Here is a 13,673-nt window from a genome sequence, read left to right on the forward strand (position 1 = left end):
TCTGCTGAACTAAGCTTCAAAAATGTAGCATTGAAATAAAATGTTAATCTAAGCCTGAGCTTGTGAAATCCTGTTGTGTATTAATTGTGACATCAGTATTATTGTTGGAAAAACATGATAGTAAGAATACATATATAGCATATTGTGTACATAATAATTAGTATTTGTATATGTGGCTGTTTTCTGATTTCAAATTCCATTCTTTCTATTTGAAAAGCAACCTATTTATTCTCCGTGATACCGTTTGTCATCTTGCTGGCATCTCACCAGATACTGTAACACCAGTAGCTCAGTGTTCTAGTGTGGTCAGGACATATCAGAACTTAATGTGCTCTTCAACCTACCAATAACCAGACAACATTGTGAACAAACATTCAGGATGGCCTGGAGGTAGAGCTTCAGGCTTTCTTCAATGAAAAAGAAAGTAAGGAATGTTGTGGAGCGAAGTAACAAGCATGAAGCACGAACAAACAAACCATCATGCTCTTTCTGTACCAAATTTATAAGTACTCATTGTGAACCGATTAAAATCCAGAAATCTCACTTTAGCTGAGGAACAGCTGGACTTGGCTTCTGATGATGGCACAACAGATGTGGACAGTGAAGAAAAAGTGGTTAACAGGATTAGTGTTTAATACTACCAATGTCAATTCCACAAATTCCTCTGAATTCATGGCCAGATAGGCCGTGTCAGCACATTGTCCCAGCCTAGTCCAACATTGCTGATATCAAGACTGTGAACATGCTCAAGCTGCCTGAATAGCTAATGCCCGAGAGGAGCACTTCACTCTGAGCCCTGTATGAAAATGATTCTGACCATGATAGCATCCCAGAGATGTCTTCCAATCCACAATGAAAGATGTAAAACTCATACTGACTCATGGAAATCCATAAACCAATAAGGCATAGGAGCAGAATTAGGTCATTTGGTCCAGTGTGTCTGATCTACCGTTTCATCAAAGCTGATCTACCTACCCCCTCCACCCCATTCTTTTGCCTTTCCCCATGACCTTCGCCCTTACTAATGCCCCATGACAGATGCCCTCACTAATCAAGAAACCATCAACCTCTGCTTTAAATATACCTAATGACTTGGCCTCTACAGTCATCTGTGGCAATGAATTCTACATACCACTCATTGGCTAAATAAATTCCTTTTTATATCTGTTCTAAGGGACTTCCTTCTATTTGGAGACTGCGTCCTCTAGTCCCAGACTCTTCCATTACTGGAAACAACATCTCCATCCAGGCCTTTTAATATTTAGTTGGTTTCAAAGAGATACCACTCATCCTTCTAAATGCCAGTGAGTACAGGCTCAGAGCCATTAACGCTTCTCATCTATTAATCCTTTCATCCGCAGGATCATTCTTGCAAATCTGCTCTGGACCTTCTCCAATGCCAGCACATTCTTCCTTAGATAAGGGGCCCCAAATTGCATATAACATTCTAATGCGGTCTGACCAACTCCTTATAAAGCCTCAGCATTATGTCCTTGCTTTTATAATCTAGTCTTCTAAAAATTAATGCTAACTATGCAGTTGCCATTATTACTGCTGACTCAACCTGCAAATTAACCTTTAGGTAATCTGCACCAGGACTCCCAAATCCCTTTGCACTTCCAATTCTCTCCCCATTTAGAAAATAATCAAAATCTTTATTTAGGATGTCATGGTAGTGTAGCAGTTAGTGCAATGCTATTACAGCTCAGGCTTTGGAGTTCAATTCCAGTGCTATCTATAAGAAGTTTGTACGATCTCCCTTGACTGCGTGGGTTTCCTCTGGGTGCTCTGGTTTCCTCCCACAGTCCAAAAACATACGGTTAGTGAGTTAATTGGTCATTGTATGTTATTCTGTGATTAAGCTAGTGTTAAATATGTGAGTTGATGGGTGGTGAGGCTTGCTGGGCACAAGGGTCTATTCTGCACTGTATCTCTAAATAAAATTGGTCGAAGGAATATTATTTATTTATATATTTCAAAGTGCATGACCGTACACCTCCCAACCCTCTATTCTATCTGTCTTTGACTATTCTCCTAATGTTCCAAGTCCTTCTGCAGATTCCATGTTTCCTCACCCAATCTTTGTATCAACCGTAAAGTTGGCCACAAAGCCAACAAAAATGGTGGCACGGTAACATAGTGGCTAGCATAACACTTTACAGAGCCAGGATATATAAAACCAGAGTTCAACTTCCGCTGCTGTCTGTAAATGGTTTCTATGTTCTTCCCGTGACCACTTGAATTTCCTCTGATCCGGGTGGTCCATTTTCCTCCCACATTCCAAAAATCCAACGAGTGAGGTTAGCAAATCGTGGGAATGCTACACTGGTGACGGAAACATGGTGACACTTGAGGGCTTCCCCCAGCACAATGCAAAGACACATTTCACTGTATGTGTCGGTGTACATGTGACAAATAAAGCTATTCTTTAGCTCATCTCTAATTCCATCATCCATATCATTAACACATAGCGGTTAAAGTAACGGACCAAACAGTGACATTTGTGGAGCACCAGAAGGAAAAGTAGTGGGGTAATTGGATTACTCTGTGAGGCAGCACTGACTTGATAGGGCTAATTATCTCCTTGTATCTCATACAGAAATATGATATGATTTTTATTAAGTCACTCTTCACGCTTGTAGTGTGATTTGCTCAGTATTTTCCGGTTTTATTTTGGATTTCAGGCGTCCACTTTATTTTATTTTGAATTAATCAATACAGTGGTTTTTGCTTCTTTAGCCAAGTAACTACCCCAGCTGCCATTGTCTTTCACTCTAATACCACATGCATTCACATTAACAATTGCCTTATTCACGGGCTCGCTGAGCAACTTCCAGCCCAGTGACTTTCACAGCATTTCCTTTATCAATTCATTCTATTGTTTCCTCAGAAATTTGCGGAAGAAACAAATTATGTGTCACAAATTTATGTTTCCCTTAATTGAAACAAAAGCAGACAATAATGCAAATAACACACATCAAAGTTGCTGGTGAATGCAGCAGGCCAGGCAGCATCTCTAGGAAGAGGTACAGTCGACGTTTCAGGCCGAGACCCTTCGTCAGGGGGTTGCTTGAATTTCCAGCATCTGCAGAATTCCTCGTGTTTGCAATAATGCAAATACTCAACAGGTTGGACAACACCTGTGGAGAGAAAAACGAGTTAACATTTCAGATTGATAAGATTTCATCAGAATACATTATTGCTTATATCTGTGTGAATAACATGTAAGTTATCTCAAATTGTTGCCTTCAGAAGCTTATCCGCTGTTTATGTACAGAATGCTAGAAATACCCAATTGGTCTAGCAGCATCCATGGAGAGAGAAAGAAAATTAATTTTGAAGATGACCAGTAATTTCTAACGTTCACAATTCTCTTGTTAGATTAATTCACCTGTACCGGTTTATAAAATAACTTTATTGATTGGATTTGTAAATCTTCAGCCCCCTGCCACAAGCACACAAGGTTATTTAAAAATTTACAATCAGAATATTTTCTGTTGTCCCTCTTTATCTGACGCATAGTAATGTATCACCTCCTTTCACTGTTTGCTGAGGAGGACCTTTCTAAAACATAAATTTTAACAATCCATCAGACGACCCACATATGTTAAACTATGTTAGTTTTAATATATATAGTGGCTTTGAAAGCAAGATGATCTAGAGTATATTAGTTCAAAGTTCAAAGTAAATTTATTATCAAAGTACATATGTCTGACTATATACAACTCTGAGATTCATTTTCTTGTGGACACCCTCAATTAAATTTCTTCAGCGGTTTGATTAGGGCACGACTGCGCAAGCACATAGATTTCGCCAGTGAGAACAGCGAAAGGAGTGTAAAAGTGAGAAGAGTTTAAAGGGAGAGGGTTCTTTCTTCAGCGGTTTAATCGGGGCATGTCACTAGATAGAGGAGTTTAGATGGGGTGGAGTTTGTTAGGTGTGTTCAGGAAGGTTTCCTGACACAATATGTAGATAAGCCTACAAGAGGAGAGGTTGTACTTGATCTGGTATTGGGAAATGAACCTGGTCAGGTGTCAGATCTCTCAGTGGGATAGCATTTTGGAGACAGTGATCACAACTCTATCTCCTTTACCATAGCATTGGAGAGGGATAGGAACAGACAAGTTAGGAAAGTGTTTAATTGGAGTAAGGGGAAATATGAGGCTATCTGGCAGGAACTTGGAAGCATAAATTGGAAGCAGATGTTCTCAGGGAAATGTATGGAAGAAATGTGGCAAATGTTCAGGGGATACTTGCGCGGAGTTCTGCATAGGTACGTTCCAATGAGACAGGGAAAGGATGGTAGGGTACAGGAACCATGGTGTACAAAGGCTGTTGTAAATCTAGTCAAGGAGAAACGAAGAGCCTACGAAAAGTTGAAAAAGCTAGGTAATGATAGAGAACTAGAAGATTATAAGGCTAGCAGGAAGGAGCTCAAGGAAGGAATTAGGAGAGCCAGAAGGGGCCACGAGAAGGCCTTGGTGGACAGGATTAAGGAAAACCCCAAGACATTCTACAAGTATGTGAAGAACAAGAGAATAAGACATGAGTGAATAGGACCAATCAAGTGTGACAGTGAAAAGTGTGTATGGAACAGGAGGAGACAGCAAAGATACTTAATGAGTACTTGGCTTCAGTATTCACTATGGGGAAAAGGGTCTTGGCAATTGTAGGGATGACTTACAGCAGACTGAAAAGCTTGAGCATGTAGATATTAAGAAAGAGGATATGCAGGAACTTTTGGAAAGCATCAAGTTGGATAAGTCACCGGGACCGGACAAGATGTACCCCAGGCTACTGTGGGAGGCGAGGGAGGAGATTGCTGAGCCTCTGGCGATGATCTTTGCATCATCAATGGGGATGGGAGAAGTTCTGGAAGATTGAAAGGTTGTGGATGTTGTTCCATTATTCAAGAAAGTGAGTAGGTATAGCCTAGGAAATTATAGACCAGTGAGTCTAACTTCATTGGTTGGTAAGTTGATGGAGAAGATCCTGAGAGGCAGGATTTATGAACATTTGGAGAGGCATAATATGATTAGGACTAGTCAGCATGGCTTTGTGAAAGGCAGGTCATGCCTTACGAGCCTGATTGAAGTTTTTGATGATCTGACTAAACACATTGATGACGGTAGAGCAGTAGATGTAATGTATATGGATTTCAGCAAGGCACTTGATAAAGTACCCCATGCAAGCCTTATTGAGAAAGTAAGGAGGCATGGGATCCAAGGGGAAATTGCTTTGTGAATCCAGAACTGACTTGCCCACAGAAGGCAAAGAGTGGTTGTAGATGGGTCATATCCTGCATGAAGGTCAGTCACCAGTGGTGTGCCTCAGGGATCTGTTCTGGGACCCCTATTCTTCACGACTTTTATAAATGACTTGATGAAGAAATGGAGGGACGGGTTAGTAAATTTGCTGATGACACAAAGTTTGGAAGTGTTGTGGATAGTGTGGAGGGATGTCAGAGGTTACAGTGGGACATTGATAGGATGCAAAACTGGGTGAGAAGTGGCAGATGGAGTTCAACCCAGATAAGTGTGAAATGGTTCATTTTGGTAGATCAAATAGGATGACAGAATATAGTGTTAATGGACAGACTCTTGGCAGTGTGGAGGATCAGAGGGATCTTGGAGTCCATGTAAATAGAACATTCAAGGCTGCTGCGCAGGTTGACTCTGTGGTTAAGAAAGCATACTGTGCATAGGCCTTCATCAATTGCGTGATTGAGTTTAGGAGCCGAGAGATAATGTTGCGGCTATATAGGATATTGTTCAGACCCCACTTGGAGTACTGTGGTCAGTTCTGGTCACCTCACTAAAGGAAGGATGTGGAAACCATATGTAACCGGGTGACCGTCGGATCTTATTCAGTATCGTTAAATATGTACTTAGGCATGCATCCGGGTAATGCTAGAATAGCTGTCTGTGCCTTTAAGGGAGACGGTGATGTCATTACACATGCGCAAGATAGTGAGGAGACCATTTTGCTTCTGCTGAAGACGCTGTTGGGGTGTTGGAATTGAGTTCCTCCCTGAGTCTGGGCATGGTGAGGAAAGGTGAGCATTAATTGATGATATCCATGTGAATTAGTTTATGCTTGTTGGTGGATCGAGAATAATGGTAATTTGACATGTTTTACATGTGGATGCTTTAGATTTCCATGAGTGAAGAAATCAACGCTGGGTAGCGTGACTTATGTAAAGTTCCTCACCAGCCAAGTAGGTCAGTCTTCCTGTAATTTAACTCCCAGGCAATACCTTGTAAAAGTTGTGCCAAAGTGTACCTTTTGTCTAACTTTATTGTATCGGGACTGATCGTGCATGTAACCATGTAACGTGAATGTTTAGTCTCTGCTCGGAAGTTCAGCACGCGTGTATATCTTAGATGAGATGTATTCGCTTACATTTTTCGCTTTTCTGTATAAGATGCAGGGTGGGTGGGATTCTAATGTGGTTCGTATTGTGTTCCTTCAGGATTGCCACTATCGTATTAGTACCGTATTAGTATCGTATTAGTACCGTATTAGTTCTGGTATTTTTATACAGCATACGCAATTCTGTCCATACACGAGGGTGTGGATCGAAAGTTAAACTGAGATTGTAACAGCAAGAACTGGTTGTAAATTCACTCGTTTTGTTTTGCGACCCTCTTCTGGCACTTAAAAAGTAAGACGGCGCCGGTAACTGGCGACTTTGCGCGTGCTGTCCCGAGCAAACTGCCCACTACACTATCCTATACCCGAGAAACCCTTCTAAACCTCCAATCTGCTACATCTAGCAAGATCAACAACACCCTGGCGAAGCTACTGACCCAGCTGGAATTGCTTCTTAAACTCCGGACCGCACCTGGACCCGACCAGCGAGGCTCACCACGTTCCCGGAGACCCGCGGTCTGCTACCGTGCCGGAGCGCTTGGAGACATGGCCCATTCCGACCAGCACCTCTCCGGAGCAGACGACCACACAGAAGTGACGGCAGAGACCTCAAGGTTCCCCAGACGCTTCCCCAGAGCGACCACCGTAAAGCCCTGTTGGTGGCCATCCACAGCTGCCAGAAGTGAGGCCTCTGCCGCCGACCTCAGAAATCGAGCCCGAGGCTCGGCTGGAGCGGAGGCCTCCGCAACCATGACTCAGCTTACGGACTTGTTTCAGCCAGGAGGCTGGCCATCCAGGATTAAGTGTCGGCTTCGGGGCCCAACCCAATCGACAGCCTGGGCCCCCAGCAGCTGGAAGTGGCAGTGGAGCCTCCCCCGTCACTCGGCCCAACCCGGAGCGCCCGACGACGCGACCCGCCGATCAATCCCCATGGGACGCGTCCACCAATCTCAAAGAGCTGACAACAACACACTGCATCGATGGAAACCTGGAAAGATGCACTATTTACCGAGGAAGCGTGGGAAAAGAGCTGAGCTGCTGGTCAGATTGAAGCTGGGGGGCTTCGGGGTCCCTATGCCCACCATCCTACTAGCTAATGTTCAAGCCATAGAGAACAAGGTGGATGATCTTAAAGGGAGACTCACCCACTGCATGGAGATGCAGAACTGCTGTGTATTCTGTTTCACCGAGACCTGGCTCTCCCCTGCCACCCCCGACTGTGCCATCCGACCGGAGGGATTTTCGATCCATCGGATAGACCGCACAGCATCTTCGGGCAAGACGAGGGGAGGTGGTGTCTGCCTACTGACCAACACTGAATGGTGCTCAGACACAGAGGCACTGACAAGCTCCTGCAGCCCGGCCCTGGAACACCTGTCGGTGAAGTGTTATCCCTACTATCTGCCACAGGAATTCACCTTGGTCATACTGACAGCAGTCTACATTCCCCCCCAGGCGGACGTGGAGTGTGCTCTGAACATACTGTATGCCAACATCACTGAAATTGAGACCAGGTATCCAGAGGCTTTGCTCATTACATCCGGGGACTTTAACCAGGCCAACCTCAGAAAGGCGCTGCCAAAGTTATACCAACGTGTCTCCTGCCCCACTAGAGGCCTGAATATACTTGACCACTGCTACACAGCAGTCAAGGATGCTTACCGTTCCGTCGCATGACCTCACTTCGGAAAATTGGACCATCAGGCCATACTCCTCCTCCCGGCTTACAAACAGAAACTGAAGCAGGAGGTCACGGTGTCAAAAGTAGTGTTGCGTTGGACGGAGGAAACGAATGAGGTCCTCTGTGACTGCTTTGAATCAGTGGACTGGTTGTCACGGACCTTATTTGGAAATGCACGAAGGACTGTGTGTCTCGCAAGACGATCTGGGTATTCCCGAACCGGAAACCTTGGATGAATTATGAGGTCAAGTCCTTTTTAAAAGCTAGAGCTGCGGCTTTTAGGTCCGGGGATACTAGTCGCTACACGGAATCCAGGCGTGAACTCCGGAAAGCCATTAAGGGCACCAAGAGGCAATATCGAACCAAGTTGGAAGCCTATGCTAACCAGAGGGATGCCAGTAGACTATGGCAGGATCTAAATGAGTTCACTCGGTGCAAAGAAAAGGCTGGGAATATCAATAACTGTGGCGCTTCTCTTCCTGACGAACTTAATGTATTCTACGCAAGATTCGAACAGAAGAGGAGCGTTCTGCTCCCTCCGGATGAACCGGACCTGGTGGCATCGAGATTCATTGTCACCGAAGAGGACGTTAGAAGGGCCTTCCTGAACATAAATCCAAGGAAGGCGACAGGCCCAGATGGCGTCCCAGGACAGGTTCTCCTGGCCTATGCAAGCCAGCTAGCTGAAGTGTTTGCGGACATCTTCAACTGCTCCTTGCTACAGTCTAAGATCCCCTCATGTTTTAAGAAGGCAACGATAATCCCAGTGCCGAAGAAGAGCAAAGTGGCATGCCTGAATGACTATCGACCTGTGGCTCTGACATCAATTGCTATGAAGAGTTTGGTTATGGAACACATCAACCACAACCTACCGGTCAACCTTGACACTTTGCAGTTCACCTACCGGGGCAACAGGTCAATGACAGATGCCATCTCTCTGGCCCTACATTCCTCCTTAGAACACCTGGAGAATAAAGACACATACGTAAGGCTCCTTTTCATTGACTACAGCTCTGCCTTTAATACCATCATTCCAAATAAACTGATTCCTAAGCTCCAGAACCTGGGCCTTAGCACTCAGATCTGCAGCTGGATCTTCAATTTCCTCACAGACAGGGCCCAGGCTGTAAAAACAGGGGACAAGCTCTCCTCTACAATCACTCTGAGCACCAGTGCCCCACAAGGCTGTGTACACAGCCCCCTGCTGTACTCACTGTACACCCATGATTGTGTCGCCAAGTTTCCATCAAACTCAATATATAAGTTTGCTGATGACACAACAATTGTAGGGCGTATCTCGGGTAATGATGAGTTTGAGTACAGAGAGGAAATTAAGAACCTGGTGGCATGGTGCGAAGACAATAACCTATCCCTCAACGTCAGCAAGACGAAGGAATTGGTTGTTGACTTCAGAAGGAGTAGCGGACCACACGATCCAATTTACATTTGTGGTGCGCAAGTGGAACAGGTCAAAAGCTTTAAGTTCCTCAGGGCCAATATCACAAATGACCTGACTTGGTCCAACCAAGCAGAGTTCACTGCCAAGAAGGCCCTTTACTTCCTGAGAAAACTAAAGAAATTTGGCCTGTCCCCTAAAACCCTCACTATTTTTTATAGATGCACCGTAGAAAGCATTCTTCTAGGGTGCATCACAACCTGGTATGGAAGTTGTCCTGTCCAAGACCGGAAGAAGCTGCAGAAGATAGTGAACACGGCGCAGCACATCACGCAAACCAATCTTCCATCCTTGGACTCACTTTACACTGCACGCTGTCGGAGCAGTGCTGCCAGGTTAATCAAGGACATGACCCACCCAGCCAACACGCTTTTTGTCCCTCTTCCCTCCGGGTGAAGGCTCAGGAGCTTGAAGACTCGTACGGCCAGATTTGGGAACAGCTTCTTTCCAACTGTGATAAGACTGCTGCAGGGATCCTGACCCGGATCTGGGCCGAACCGTCCAAATATCCGGACCTGCCTCTCGGTTTTTTTTGCACTACCTTACTTTCCAGTTTTCTATTTTCTATTTATGATTTATAATTTAAATTTTTAATATTGACTAATTTTTACTATTTTAAATTACTTTTAATATTTAATATTCGTAATCCAGTGAGCGGGAAGCACACAATCAAATATCACTGTGATGATTGTACGTTCTAGTATCAATTGTTTGGCGATAGTAAAGTATAAAGTATAAAGTATAAACATTTAAAACAGATAAAGGAATTAAAACCCGAAAAAGTATTTGTTGTCCTGAGTGTGTGCTTTTCCCCACACTACACATAGAAAGGGTGCAGAGGAGATTTACAAGGATGTTGCCTGGATTGGGGAGCATGCCTTATGAAGACAGGTTGAGTGAAGTCGGCCTTTTTTCCTTGGAGCGATGGAGGATGAGAGGTGACCTGATAGAGGTGTATAAGATGATGAGAGGCATTGATCGTGTGGATAGTCAGAGGCTTTTTCTCAGGGCTGAAATGGCTAGCACAGGAGCGCACAGTTTTAAGGTGCTTGGAAGTAGGTACAGAGGAGATGTCAGGGGTAAGTTTTTTATGCAGAGAGTGGTGAGTGCATGGAATGGGCTGCCGGTGATGGTGGTGGAGGTAAATACAATAGGATCTTTTATGAGACTCCTGGATAGGTACCTGGAGCTTAAAAAAATAGAGGGCTATGGGTAACTCTAGGTAATTTCTCAGGTAAGGACATGATCGGCACAGCTTTGTGGGCCGAAGGGCCTGTATTCTGCTGTAGGTTTTCTGTGTTTCTATGTTACTAAATTGAATAACCATAATAGAATCAATGAAAATCCACACTTAACAGGATGGACATCAACCAATGTGCAAAAAATAGCAAACTGGAAATACAAAGATGAAAAGAAATGACAATAATAATTAAATAATATAAGTATCAGGATCATGAGATGGAGAGGCTGTGTAAACTGTTTAGTAACAGGGCAATTGAAGTTATCCCTTCTAATTCAGAAGCCTGATGGTAAAGGGTCATAACTGTTCCTGAACCTGGTGGTGTGATTCCTGAGGCTCCTGTACCTTCTTCCTGCTGGCAGCATGGCCTGGGCGACAGGGGTTCCTGATCATGGATGCTGTTTTCCTGAGATAATAATACTTGCAGATTAGTTTCAAAATTTTAAAGTAGATTTATTATCCAAGAATATATACATTACCCAACCTTGAGGGTTGTTTGCTTTCAGGCAGCCATAAAGCAAGAGACCCGAAAGAACCCAGTTTTAAAAAAATGAACATCAATATCGGATGTACAGAGGACGGGGAAAAATACATATCATGCAAATTAAAGTAAGCAACAATATTCCAAGCCAAATATGAGCCCTTGGATCCGAACCCCGGAGCAGCCTGGAGTAGGCCAAAAGCCTCAGTATCATTCCATCATATTACTGGGCATGGAGCACAGCATCCAAGAGAGTCTTAGTCTCAGCACCATGGAGAGAGGAGCGAACATCGCAGGAGAGCAAGCAATGTCTTTCCACTCTATCTGGGCCAGTGTTTAAATTGTCCAAACATTGTATGTTATCTTTTGCACTAGGACCCGGGCCTTAGTGCAGCGAAACGCACCGGACCTAGACCACTCCACCCAGTGACTCGCTCTGGGCCCAGATTTCGCCACCTAGCCCAAAGTCGCTCTTGATTTCTCAAATCAACTCGGCACCCAGAGTGACCCAACCTTGCACCTGAGCCAGTTGTACGGGCTTCAGACACTCCTCTGCCTGGACTTCTCCTCTCCAATTGGTTCACTCTAAATGAGTCAATTCTGCAACGTACCAGCATGGTTCACCCCTCGAATTCACTTTGCCTTCGCTCTCCTCTTCATTGTTTGTGGTGTTAACATACCACAATTTACTTCAGAAAAGGTTTTATTAGCAACGTTTTTAGTCAAATTTGTTTCCTTTTGAACTACCAGTGAGTTACTGCACGTGTTCGGTAACACCATCTTAAACCACCATCTGAATGTTATATTCTACTAATTCAACCCCTGTCCGAACCACTAAAGGAGCATCAGTGCATTGAGCACTTACTCATTTGTTTTCTCATTGAATTGTAACCCAAACACATTTCAAAACCTGTGAAACTTTGCACATCCATTCAAAATGCAACGTGATTGAACTCTGATGGGCAACCAATCTGGGCATCAAAAGTTTGCAAGGAGGGGAGTTCACTCAAGTCCACGGCCCAAGTCGAGAAAGGCAAGCAGCTGCATAATTGAGCTCTGACAAGTGCCCAATCTGCATTTGGAATTGATTAGCAAGAGCAAATTAAAGGAAGGCGGGGACAAGCGCAGTGGCCATCGTTTGAGTGGTGTTCTTGAGGCCTTAACTCTTCAAGGCTTCTGCGAACAGAGAATGCAAAAGAAAGTGAAGCTCAGGGAAATTTTTTTCTTTCTTCCCTTCTTTATATCTGCTCATTTTGGACAGTAGAAATGCTAGATAGGATAGTGAAATGCTCCTTTTGTGATATGTGGGAAGGCAGGGAAGACTTCCAGTGACCCGACGACTACAACTGCAGGACGTGCATCCGGCTGCAGCTTCTAACAATCCACGTTAAGGTGTTGGAGCTGGAACTGGATGAACTACAGATCATTTGGGAGGATGAAGGGGTGATAAATAGGACATATAGAGAGGTAGTTACACCAAAGGTGCAGGACACAGGAAACTGGGTGTCAGTCAGGAAGGGGAAATAGGTTAAGGTGCCAGTGCAGGGTACCCCTGTGGCCATCACCCTCAACAACAGGTATATGACTTTGGATACTGTTGGGGGTTGTCCTAACAGAGGAAAGTCACTGTGTTCAGGTCTCTGGCTCTGTGATTCAGAAGGGCAGGGGTTGGAAGAGGGGAGATGTGGTGATAGGGGATCCGTTAGTTAGGGGAACAGAAAGGAGGTTCTGTGAGTGAGAAGGAGATTCCAGGATGTTATGCTGCATCCTGGGTGCCAGGAGCCAGGACTCTTCGGATGAAGACCTCAGCATTCTTAAGTGGGAGGTTGAACAGCCAGAGGTTGTGGTCTATGTAGGCACCAACGTAGGGTAACATAATGGGAGAAACTTACATAATTCACAACAACCAACATTGAGTTGGGGTTTCAATTTAAGAGGCTGGCCCGTGCTTTTACCACGCCTGCTTTTTTAGGAATGCTAGGAGATGCTGACCACCCTGCAACTTCGACAGTGCCAACACATCGGGACATTGGAGGTCTGTGAACGCTGTGGGTTCCAGCTGCCAGGGTCATTTGCTTTACATTTCAGGGTGACGCTTCCTGTGTGACAGGGGTGCTCAGGTGGGTGTGCAATGAAACCTCACTGCAGGCCGTCATTCAACAGCAGACTTACAGGACATGATGAGCGACACCCTGCTTCAGTGGTTGAAGTTACACATGGGACTTTATCCTGGCTGAAGTGGCTAGACCTCTGCTCAGTACAGATTTCCTGTGTGCCCAAGGACTGTTAGTCTCTCTTAAGAACTGACAGCTTGTGGATGTCAAGGACTCTGGGTTGTTAGCCTGCTCCCCCAGTAAGTTCCCCACAATGACTCTGTCAAGCTCAGGCACCACCACACGTGAGTTTACTCGACTGCTGAGCGAATTCCCAAACCTCACCAAGC

The 13,673-nt window shown here is 44.7% G+C and overlaps 1 long non-coding RNA gene across 1 annotated transcript in view; it reads right to left on the reverse strand.

Annotated features, from left to right (window-relative positions):
• Window positions 1–2,655: 2,655 nt before the first annotated feature.
• The window catches only part of LOC140209936 (uncharacterized), a 115,910-nt gene continuing 104,892 nt past the window's right edge, over window positions 2,656–13,673 (reverse strand). Inside the window, exon 3 of the long non-coding RNA XR_011889106.1 lies at window positions 2,656–3,140. This is a non-coding gene — a long non-coding RNA (uncharacterized lncRNA). The remainder of the gene's footprint in view (window positions 3,141–13,673) is intronic.

This window comes from Mobula birostris, chromosome 2 (genome assembly GCF_030028105.1).
Source record: "Mobula birostris isolate sMobBir1 chromosome 2, sMobBir1.hap1, whole genome shotgun sequence".
Classification (NCBI taxonomy): Eukaryota; Metazoa; Chordata; class Chondrichthyes; order Myliobatiformes; family Myliobatidae; genus Mobula; species Mobula birostris.